Source organism: Anomalospiza imberbis, chromosome 1 (assembly GCF_031753505.1).
Source record: "Anomalospiza imberbis isolate Cuckoo-Finch-1a 21T00152 chromosome 1, ASM3175350v1, whole genome shotgun sequence".
NCBI classification, from domain to species: Eukaryota; Metazoa; Chordata; class Aves; order Passeriformes; family Viduidae; genus Anomalospiza; species Anomalospiza imberbis.
The window spans coordinates 53,237,147-53,249,890 of NC_089681.1; positions in this window are offsets into that span (position 1 = coordinate 53,237,147).

Below are 12,744 nucleotides of genomic sequence, written 5' to 3' on the forward strand. Positions count from 1 at the left end.
TACGTTACTTGACTTTCTATCTCTTTCCTTTTCACCCCTAGCTACAGAGACATTTACTGAAATCATCATTTGCAAGTGAGAAACTCTTAATTCAGTGAGTGTGGCTTAGTGTCATTCCATGGTCCTTGCTAGAAATGGTGTCTATAGTAACTGCTTATAGCTGACATAGTTTTTATATTTGAAAGTTTGTTTGAAGATCATGGATTTATTAGACTTTAAAATTGCCTCCCAGACTGAATAGGGCTGTTCCTTGCTTAGACCATTTCTAATCTCACAGTTATTATTTCAAAGAATTACTTTATATGATGGCTTAATGGTTAACGAGCAGTTCTGAAACAGTTCTGGAGTAGTTCTTCATGCTGACCAGTGAGACTTTCCCTCAAGTTATTTTACAATTGTGAAGTCATAGTATCATGATCTTGTTACTTGTTTTTAGCACAGATTATGTATTTTAGTCATTTCCATGCTTGATTATATGTATCTTCATCTATATTCAAGCTTATCTTCCAAATTACAAAATTAAGGTAATTTTCTGAATTATTGCAGGAAAGATTGTGATGCACCAGACCACTGTTGTTTGCTAGGAGAAATTCTGGTAAGAAAATACTAATTTAGCAGAAGAAGACTTTCTCCTGAGGAGTAACAGTAAATGTTTCTATTATAAATTTGTATTCTCAGTTTTATGTTCCGGTTTTCCTTCGGTTTTCCTTTGGATTTCCCAGCATCAGAACAAAGCAATTGTGATTATTTTCATTGGTCTAACAATCTCTGAATTGTTTTTGATTTTTTTTTTGGCCCCAATTGTTCAAAATAAGAGTCTTCAGATTGTAATCCATATTTGTAATTTATGCTTCTGCATTAGACAACCTGATGTGCCAATAACAGTAACGGATTTTCTTGTACTACTCGCTGTAATAGGGATTTAAAATATCTTATTGTTACCAACTTCATAGATACTAAAATTTACCATGTGGTGGTGAGCCTTTAGCATTTATTACAACAATTACTTCTGTCTTTCCTGTGATAGCAGAGGTAGGTCTGTACAGGATTTGTGATATCTTTGCCTGTTTTTAAGTTGACGTTAATATATCGAATTTCATACAATTTCCCGTAGAAGCTTGTCCTCTTGAGATAATGAGCAGCCCTGTAGGAGCCACATTCTCTGAGTCACTGTTTTGATGGCAGAGTTCCATGAGTGTGTGGCTCGTTTTGCCTGCTGAGATGTCCTTCGGTATGTTATAGAGAACAAGGTGTTCACACTTGTGTCACTGTGGAAACTTGGGCACTGGATCTTCTAAGAGCCATGGAGCACTACAGCAAAATTTGCATTGCTGCACTTACTTGGCAAGGCAGGACTGCAATAATCAATGCACCTTTCTTTTTACCTCCAAAGTAAATCAAAAAGCAAGGAGGAAAATAGATGTTGCCTGTAGGTGGCAAAGAGCCATAAAGAAATTGTTAATTTTTCAGGCAGTATGATTTCCTAACAAAAACAAATTAGTAGTGCATGTAAAATTTAGCTTTCCTTTTTTAATTTGATAATGTCTCTTATACAAATGTCTTTGAAATTAATCTACTAAAGTAAGGAGTCTTAAAAATCAGTTTTGCATAACCAGTATAATAGAGCTTTTGAATGTATGCTATGTTTCCTTTGGTCCAGACATTTCAAACCTCTAATTCATACCCTTGTGGCATACAAATGGGCTATAACTGCTAAGCCAATTTGTTTGTTTTCTCAAAGAAAAGAAAAACTGAATGTAATGTACTCAATGAAGGATCCATAACACACATTTTCCAATTGGAATGTTGTCAAGGTCTTTAACATCTTATTTTAGCCAGTGGAACAGTTCCAGCAGTTCAAGTCTTGACATGACTACTTACTGGAATTAACAACCTAGGGAGAAAAGTGCCCTTGTGCAGAACGTGTCCAGTATCAAAATGGGTATATGAAACTCTCTGGATCTTTTACATATGCATTTTAAATTTTTTTTTCTCCTACTCTCTCACTGCGTACAAAGAGACATCACTAAAAGACACTATTTTCTTTTTAAAAACTGTATGGTACCCCTCCTCAAGCAGACCTCTGCAAGTTTAGTGGCAGACTCTCTAACACAGATTTGCAGTAAGGAAAAAATGTTACAAAGAGATAAAGAAACAAAGTATGTTATAAAGATTGGATTCGTCAAGAAATATCCCACATGGTCACTTCAACATCTCAAGTAGCTTCTAGCTCCCATTCTCTTAAAATAATTTTGGAAGCTCTATTCACTTGAAATTAATTTTCATTGTCCAAGATGGCTGCTTTCTTCATACCAGCACCCTCTGAAGCACTGAGCAGGAAAGGTAAGGTGCAGAATAAAAACAAAGATGCTTGGGGCTTTTTATTTGTTTTGTGCTCATCAAAGACCACCTCAGTTTTCCCTTTTGTTTTTCTTACTTAAGAAAGAACATTTAATTGAATCTGGTGACTAGATTCCTGAAAATTATACTGTGGGGAGGGGATTAAGAGATAAAACTGCAATAAGCCTATATCGGCATTCCCTAAGTTGTTACATTAACATGTATGTCATAATCAAAACAGTCTGGATTTCCCATTGTTTCTCAACACATTGGTAATACCTTATGGATACTGTTATCAGAAGTTATAAATGCACAATCTAATTTCTAGATTCAGAATATATTTTGGCTGGTAAATGTCATACGAGGAACAATATGCCAGCAGCAATGGCGAATGAGAAGTAGGATGTATTATTTGTGAAACTCTGTCACATGCACAGTCTTTGTCCTGGGGTTCTCTCTGGGGAATATCACAAATCACATGAGGACAGTATTTCTTTGTCTTAGAAAAAGTGTTAAGGATAATTCTCACCTAATTTCCAGAGTTTCAGCAACCTTGGAAAGCGGGATGAGGCAGACAACTGAAGGAGGTGACTGCATCAGTCATTACAGCTAATTCTGCTCTCAAATATGCATCAACAGTGTGCAGTATTACTATTGAATTTACACAATTCTGTCACAGCAAGTGGAATAAATCCTGAATATCTTTGGACAGGAGGTTCCAATGAAACAATGCAAGGATTACATTTCTAAAACATAAATATATATGCTTTTCAGGGTGACATTAAAACTTTCCCTTCTCTTTCTTTTACCTCTCACTTTCCTGAGAGAGGAAAAAGTGGGGATGCTTTGTTCACACAGAGGAGTGAGTCATTAATAGGTTTGATAATTAATCTGATTAATGAAATCTATGCTGCAAGTTATAGCCCTCTGCTTACTCTAACTGGAAACTTATATGAACAGCCTTTTATACAATTGTTTTTCTAATGGGAATTTCATAGATGTATATCTTTAAATCTACCATTCTAACACAATGTGATAGAAATTAAATTAGCGAAAATTATCAAGTGCTGAATTATATTTTTATTGATCATTTAAAAATATTTCTATAAGAAGTAGGGCAGATACTTTTAATCATCATGCAGATAACCACATGATTAACTCTTGGAAGTTTACTTCTTTTATCAGAATATAGCATTATTAGGGGAAAAATTGAAATAATATTTTTGCTTTCACTAATCTGTGCAAGTCAGCAGATGGTGGTTAAGTAGTCTCTGTACACTGTTCAGTGTTTCATTTGTATGCTTATACTTTGTGCATGATACTTGTGTATATAAATATCATCTGCTGCTGGTGTCCTCCCACAGAGCGCTTCAATGTACTGGGCATTTTCTTTGTATTTCAGATATCTCAAGGGCAGGGGCTGAGAAGAGATACTCAGCACTTAGGGATGGCACATAAGCCACTCACCAATGATACATACATCTGAATATATCTGAAATAGTTGTGTTTCAGCTTGTTCAAAAGCGTAATGGTGGGGGAAATACTGAAAAAGCTGCGTGGGTAAAAATTACGTCTTTTAGGCATACACTTTTTCCTCCACAATGTAGCAATGGGTTACCTTGGACAGAAAGCAGTTGCTGGTAACTGATGTCACTTACTTGACCTTGGTTGAAAGGAGCATCGCCTGTACAGCAGTTGCTAGTACGCCTCCACAATAGAGCTGTGTGGGAATGTTCAAAGCGCCACTAATCCTATGGCTTGATGTGAACATTTCTTAAAATACTCAAGTATTTTTTTCAGCACGTTCGTATGGTGGCTGCTCTCTCAGATTTGGGCTGTGTTTGCTTTGGCATGCACCTTGAGTTTTCAGTTTAAATTTCTGTCACAATACAAAAATCTCTTATTCCTGTAAGGCAAACTTACCATGCTAATTTGTACAAGACTGTAGAAAAGAGACTTAACAACATGCAGACTTGATTCTTCTCTTGCAACAGTGAAACTTCAAGATTTAGAAATAATTTAATTAAAAATATGTTAACATAAACTATGACCACACAGTTTGCACAATAACATTTAGAAATGATATAAATTCTTTTCTGCTTCAAATGATTCCCTTGAATAATCTGTCCTCATAGCAGTTCCTGTTGGGAAGCTCTCCTTCTTATGATTCTGAGCTAACAGCATTGCTGAGTTAAGACATAAGATGAATAAAGTGGCTGGTGGTTAGTATGAAGTCACAGCACCTTTTCTCTTTAAAGGGAGTGCACCCTCACATCTGACAGTAAGGCAGCAGTTTCCAGTGAGTGAGAAATTAGCTTTTGTAGTCATGCGTCTTCCAGAAATTCAAGTATGCTTCCCCTGGAATTTTGTCTGGGATTTTATTACATGTTCTTAATCCAGATGTTTCAAGTGCTTTGGAAACAATGAACTATTATTATTGTCAGAATAAATTAATCACATTTCCTTTTAGAAATGTCAGAGGGAGGAGGAGTGCTTAGCACATCTTTAGGGAGCCTTTTGGTGTTCTCTCTACTGGAGTCTGAAACCTCCCTAGACAAATATGTTTAGCTTCTCCTAATGGTGGTCAAAGCAGAAATTTACTCTAGCACTGTCAGTTTAAAATTTGTTAATATATATTATTTGGACTATATCCCCAGACTGTTCCTTAGTCAAATTTACTCTGTCTTGTTATGCCTCATGATTATATATAAGCTGTATCTAGCATATGACATCCCTAAATATGTGATTCCATATCTATAACGTATGGGGAGATCTGCAAGGTCTCCCCATACACCTTGCAGAAATTTAACTTGAAATCTGAGATAGAAAGATGGGGTCTATTCTCCATAAGAAGAGACTGAAGTATCATCTAACAGTTTGAAAATGTTGGCTATGCCCTTTCAGAAATATTCCTTGAAGTCTGAAGCTGACTGTAGGTACTGACACTTGCCCTAGCTGAGATTCCTATTACCCCCAGAGCACATAATAGCTCCTTATTTCTTATCCATCTTCTGTTAGATCCACAAAAATGGCTCCAAGAATTATTATTTTGCTGGATTACAAAAGTATAAGGCTGGTTTTGCGATGGACCCTGAGTTTGTTAAGCTGCTGTTCTTGTAGATGCAAAGATATGTTAATGTTCTGTACAGCTGCTTAAGTATTTTTTTTTAGAATGGGTAATCCTGTTGTGTTTGGGGAATATGTGGTTTTCCTAAAACGCTGATTTCAAAAGCTCTTTAGCCTATTATAGCTAAATAGCATTTTAATGAAGTATGTTTGTTACACTTACCAACAACAAATGTATCAATCATGTAATGAGTAATAATCAAGTTACTTCCATAGTAAATACTTTACTGTGTTGTTATCATCCTTCAAACTGCATTGTACCAGCTCTGCTGCACTATAAATTCAGACAAACATTTGGATATTATACCCTAATATAAATATTTATTCTTTTTCCAAATGGAAAATAAATTCTTGACAAATATTATTACTGAAGTTTCCATTTTAAATGTAGAGTTTTTATTTTATTTGAATGGAAAGCAGCAGGGCCAGCTGCAGGAATAGGCAATGTAGGCAGGTTGCCTATGGATGCCGCTGTTTAGGGTGGCACAAGGATCCCAATAAAGAGCAGTCAAGTTCTGCTCTTTCCTCTGCCAAGGCCTTTCTCCTGTGGAAGACCATGCATTTGAGCTGTTCATATCATGTGAGCAACTGGTATCTACCTTCTGACAGTAAACTGCCTCAGCCTCGGTAATTTATACTTTTAAACTGTAAGGATATATGTGTTACATTGTATGCGTGTGTGTTTTATACTCACTGTAAGAGTGAGTACGCATCAGCAGCAGTAGCAAACCTGACTTTCTGAGCCAATCCTATTTCTGCCCCTTCCTTTGCCAGAGCAGCTGAGCCCTGGAAGTAGTGGAGGAGGTGTAAATGATGAGATGTTTGCTGCTTAAGAGGTAAGGAGTGTGGGCAAGGAGAGGAACAATCTCCTGAAACTAGAGACTGGAGAGCTGGGATCCAGTGACTGATGAAGTAGGCATCTTAATTCTATTCCTAGTCATCTAAAACCTTGCTGAATGGTCTTGACAATGGATCTCCCTACACCTCCCTCTCCTCTTTCCTCCATGCTCTTCTTCGTGCACATCCACCTTCTACAACCTTCACGTTGTTTTCTGTAGAGTCTAGTACTGCTGCAAAATTCAAATTTTCCTGTACGTGGAGAAGCCTTGAGTCAGCTCCAGGAACCAGCTACTTAAAATTTTCCAATCTATTAAGCAGATCACATCAAGTTGTATGCTCACTTCAAATACGTGAGAATGAAAAACTCCAAATAAAGGAAAAAATATTCTAAAGATATACCTGTAGTAAAAGAAATTGTCACATTCAGAATGGATGGCATCATGATGTGTGTCTGGCATCAAACACTATGTGTACTGTGGTGCAGCCCTGCTTTCTGTGGCCCACCACAGCTGTGCCTCTGCCTCTGTTCCCACAGAGCAGGAGGACTGCCATCCTGCAGCTCCATCCATGGTGAGAGGCTGAAGAGGAAAGGCTGCAGCATGTGCTCCTTCCCTCAGCGCTGCTCTACCCCTTCATGAGCAAACTGCTTAAGGAAAAGGGAGTTGGCTCATCTCTGAGGTCACTGAGAGGCTATGGAATCTAGAAGGCAGAAGTCCTTGTTCAAACCCAGCTCACCAAACTCTGCCTGATATCACTGTCCAAATCATTAAATATTACTGTGATAACTGGTGCTGAGAAATCTTTTTATAAGGTAGTGAAAGATTTATGTTAGCACCCAACAGTAAAGGCATTAAAGGCTTCCTCAGCCCATAAACAAGCATACACAACCATTCTGTAAGCAACAGCTATAATAATGCATTTCATATTACATCAATATTCTAGTCTGCAAAAATGATTTAACTGGTAACTTTGTCAGCATTTATACCCTGTTTTTTACTTCTGATGTTTCTTTCCACACTCTGGAACAGACGGAGGAAAGCCACCACTGCTAAGTTTAGACTTTTCTGCCTGTTCTTACTGTGAAAACTCTCAGGGCCAGCTATTTTCTACTTTTTCTCCTACAAGCGGTTTCTATTTCCCAACTTAAGATCACTACTTTAAAGATAGCTCTGATGTAATTATACCATCTGAGATCAACCTTCATATTCATCTGTTATGAAGCCATCAGTATTCCCTTCCTAGCTGTCAGTTATGTTGCTTGTTAACTTGTCGTTCCAATTTTCCCTTACATTTCTTTGTACATTCATATGATTCAGAATAGTTTCCCACCCATACGCCACTTACTTACATATAACACCACTTCTGTTTCTCCTTAACTTTATGTGCTGCCACAGATATATTTGATCATGACTGACTAACTGCTTTGCTTGACCATCATTTCTAATAATAATTTTGCTTACTTAGTCTTCCTGTAATATTTTTTACATTAAGTGGTAAAACATAATTTTATAGAGTTGGAGCTTATTTTTTTTCCTTGCGTTTTTCTAATAGTCGCTTTTATTTAGATAAAAAAGTAAGTTTTAAATTCAGTTTGGGACATTCTGTTGAGTTCCTAGCAAATAACAGGTTTTAAGTGGAACTCTGCAGCAGCAACAAAGCAGGGTGATACAAACTATTCTGCTCTAAGTGCCTGTTTTACTTTCAGGTTACTTACATAAAGGCTTGGAGACTTTGCCCACAAAATAATATTTTGCTATTAATTTCTTGCCATGATAGGCCAGTCATGCCTGGTAAGTGATGCCCTTAATTTGTCTTACTCTTCATATCAGTAATTGCTGGTATTCTTTTTTTCTGAACAGGAATTCAACCCACATCTTTCACACACTGCTGTGATTATGCGTGCTTTCCTCAGAAACATCCACCTTTAGATTTCCAGTTTGTATGACACTTCCGTTACACATACAAGACCACTTGCTAACATTTTCAAACTTTCCAAGTTTTAAGCCTCAGATTCTCAAAGCTAAGCAAACTCCTAAATGATTGGGTTTACCAGATTTTTTTCCCCAAACCTAATTGCTTAATAACACCAGTTTGTATTTCTACATTGCCTTAATCCAGGACATATAATAATAGCTATAATTTTACTCTCTGTGAAATATTACTAATTGTGGTGAATCCAGTTTTTAAGTTAAGGAAAACATGGTACAAAAAACTGTATGGATTTCACAGGGTCAGGCAGGTCTTCCTTGCCAAAAATAATATTTTTAAAAGGTTGTCAGGAATGGAACCTTTAACTCTGCTGAAAGCTGTTTGCTGTTGGCATGATAATCCATGACTGCCTGTAACAGACCAGTTTCTAGAGCAGACATGACTGAAGCATGTTAACAGTGGTAGCCATTTCAAGCAGGCTTCCTCACCCTCTATCCCATGCTGATACAAACATTCTTAATGAGTACAGTTCATTATTTACTTTCTTTTTGGTGGGCCTTTGCATTTTATAAGACCTCTCTCTACATGCAAAAGCATCTTTTACTTGAAGAAGGTAGTCAAAAGGGAGAAAAGGAAAGTACTAACTGTATTTTTTTTTAATTCAAAGCAATGCCAGTTAAAGTAATTTTGAATGAGAATATCTCTACCAATGCTAATACACTTACACTGGACTTCCAGCAGAAATAAATTAAATTATCCAGTTTTATAAAGTCAAATTGAGAACAAAATTGGCCTACTGTGTCAAAAATGAAAAACTAACCTTATTATAGATGCTTTTTCTTCTTCTTCTTCTGTGCTGTGGTTCAATTTCATTTAATCAACGTATAATACCAAATCAAAATGTTGAAAAATGTGTACCAGAATTGTCATAGTTGTGTGATCTTCCTCTGCACATCATAATGCAAAAAATAATGTTAAAATACAACTGTCTTTTCCACCTCATGCACAACATCACCACAAAAAGAATGTCTTTCCTTACTATTCCACTATAAGAGGAAGTCTTGAAGTTTGGCTAGTAGTTGAATCTTGATTCATGCCTCAGCTAACTGGAACCTGCAAACTTCCTGTGGTTTCCCTGAGTTCCAGCATGCTTCCCATTATCTTGCTATGTGGCAGGAAGTGTTCTGGTTACCATCAGCAGCAGATGCTTGTGCCCCTCTGACCTGGCAATGGTAGCTGCCAACCACTGCTGTGCAGTGGGGACCATCCCTTTGTGCACCAACTTTACAATCCTCTGGATACTCTGGAAATGCAGCAGGGAGCTCCTGCAACTTTCCAGCACTAAGTGTCTTGCTCTCTGGATTTGTTATACCGTTCAAAGGGGAAAGTCTCACCAGCCAGTAGTATTAAATTTGTTATAAATTTCACCTAGATTAAGATAAAAAGAAATTGAAGTATTTATATGAGACCTAGGTGAGGAAGCAAAAAGAAAACGCTCACATACTGTTCATATTATTTCCATCTTATTTACCATACTGCTCTGGATGTCAAGACTTCTGTGGTCCAGGATAACTTGTGTTCATATTACATCATTGGGAAAACCCTCTTTTGATGTAGCATGTTAGCTTTTATAGCCAATTTTTGGTATTATTTGAAATCATCCTGAAGAAGTCCAGAGAGATTTGATCTTATTTAACAAATTTTGTTTTACTTTTAATGTGAGAGATACTCTGGCCATTTAAAAGAATTTAAGCAAGTGTTGTTTCATTTCCCCAGAAAATGTGAGTGCCTCTTCATTAGACTGGATGCCTTCCATCCTAATTGGCTGTCTATTTAATGACTGCTTGCCTTAACAAAGGCTGTATCTTGTCCTCTCATCCCTTTGCTAATTCTGATGTTTCACTATGAAGTGTTTCCTCTGTTGAACCTGTATTCTGTGTCAGTCTTTCTACTAACTGAAAACACCTGATACAATTGTCTACATGAGGTAAATGTATTTCTCTCATTTCTGGGTACTGACTAAAACCAGACACCTCAGTAAACTAAGGTTCTGGGATGACAATCACCCACGTTTCCTGGATTTTTTAAAGTAAGTGATGATTTTGGAATCAGTTTCTAAATAAATCTTAACTGACATAACTTGCTTTGAATCTAGAGAATGAGGTTAGGGGCTGGTTGTATTTAAAAATGGACAAATATTTGTGTATGTGTACATGTATTTAAAAAAAAATGTTGTTTGGGTTTGGTTTTCTTTTTTTTTTTTTTTTTTTTTTTTTTTGCTTACCAATCAAACTAAAATGTTAGAAATAAAGCCTAATCGTGACTTGAAGTGTACAATTTTTGTGTCTTGTCAGAGAAAACAAATATTTTAGGTCAAAATGTGCCTTTGTGATACATTTACATATTTATATATTGTTCAAATGAAAATGATTGATGCTAATTATTTGTGAATCTGACAGTTTTGCCCTGCAGCAACTATACTGTTATTACTGACTGAAGAAATAAACTACATTTAAGCAGGTGAAAGGAATTCATTCACTAGTTGAAATGTATTCAAATCTCAACAAAACCATTACATTACTAAAATTGCAAAAGAATTGGGTTTTGACAGCTGAATCACTAACTGGAAACAACTGTTCAGAAAAAAAATCACAGTTTTTTATAAACATAGTCAGTGGTTTACAGTAAAAGACATTTCCCCAAATAGCTAAAAAAATCGACCGTTCAGATACAGTCACAGACTAAAGAACTTTTAAGTCAGCTTTAATGTTTTTATTAGGCACTGTCTCTCCAGCTGCTTGAATGAAGCAATAACTGAAGTTTCAAAGTACACGTCTCTAATATGCTGAAAGATTAAAAAAAAAATCTTTCTCCTTAGCAATCTGAATACAAAAACTATTTGTTTTGGGGGTTTTTGCCTTTTTTGTTTGTTTGTTTGTTTTTCTTACATATGAGAATAGCATGAAAAATTTACTACCTCTCTAATTACAGTACTGAATCAGTCACAATCACATTTGCTTGCTTCTTCTATTGCATTACCTAAAATTTAGCCATTGCTTAGAAGATACTGAAATTTCAACTTCCAAAGTGATTATATGTGATTGCAGGGGAAAAAAAAGCGTATTTGTACTATAGCCTTAGAGCCCAGAGTGAGGTTCCCTCTAGGAGAGGAATTGTGTAATACCAGCTCATCTTTAGAAATGAGAAAATATTAACCTCTTCCTTTCATTGACTTCTAATTTTTTTAAATGCTTTACAAGTTTTCTCTTATTTATAAATGCCAACTAAATTTCTCCACTAATATAAACAGGTAAAGCTTATATAGCTAAATTTTCTTGAAAATTTTCTTACAAATTCCTCTTTTCAGCGCCAGATGTTGTTATCCATTGAGATTTAGTTCTGTAGTATTTAAAAAATATAATTTTAAAACTATCATTGGCCAACTTGGACAAGAATGTAAAACCAGCTGGTGATTTTCCTTCCAAATTCTTCCACATTTTTGACCCTCTGTAATTGAAAGCATTTTTTATCTTATTTGCTGTACTTGGGCAAAAAGATATTTTTCAACATGTTAAGTTTTCCTTACCAAATATTACTAAAATAATTGAATTCTAGCATTTTAAAGCCATGGTGTACCACCAAGTCCAAGTTTATTGTAATTTATCTTAATTTATTATTCTCTATCTATTATAATTCCTTATCACATTTGGGTACCATCATATCTACTCTTAATACAAGGCCTACCAATGAAACTCATGCATTAGGGTGCTAAATACTTGCATATTTTGCATGCAGGTTATGCAGAAAGAGTGAAAGGATCCTTCTGGTGTGTGATAACAGCACCTCCATCAGTCCCTACTGAACGTAGTTTGCAGCTTGTAAAAATAAATACATTAAATATCAAACTTTCAGATTTATTTCACAAGCACGTAACAGTTTCTTTATAATTCTGTGAAGAATTTGGACATCTCTGAACAAATTCTATTCACTGAGTGGACAGAAATTGACTTCTCATTGCCATGAACTTGAAAATTCTAAATGAGATAGTGAGTAGCAAAAGTCTTTTTGAAAATGTCAAAACTAATTTTCTGTTAAAGCTGCAGTTATCAAAAATCTTATAGAAAAGGTCTGAATCTGACTTGAATCCAGAGGATTTGAATATATCTGGTATCAGGGAATTCCATCCTTTCCTTTTTTCACTTAATATATGATTGGAAAACTGGATCATAGCTTTAAGGCATTGGAGGTGTTCTGATGACTTCAGTACTGATTTGGTCCTGAAATATAAACCAGTTAAATACAAATGTATTTGCTTTTGGTGTTTATTGCCACAAGAATTTTTTTTTTCTCTTCAATCTACTGACTGCATTATTGCTATTTGGAATACAGTGCATGAATTATCTTCCCTTTGCTAATACTTGTCCACTATTGTAGTTATCTTCAGAATAGTCAGTAAATAACACAGTTTGCAGATGAAACATTCCTTAAAAACAAGATGCTGTAACAGTC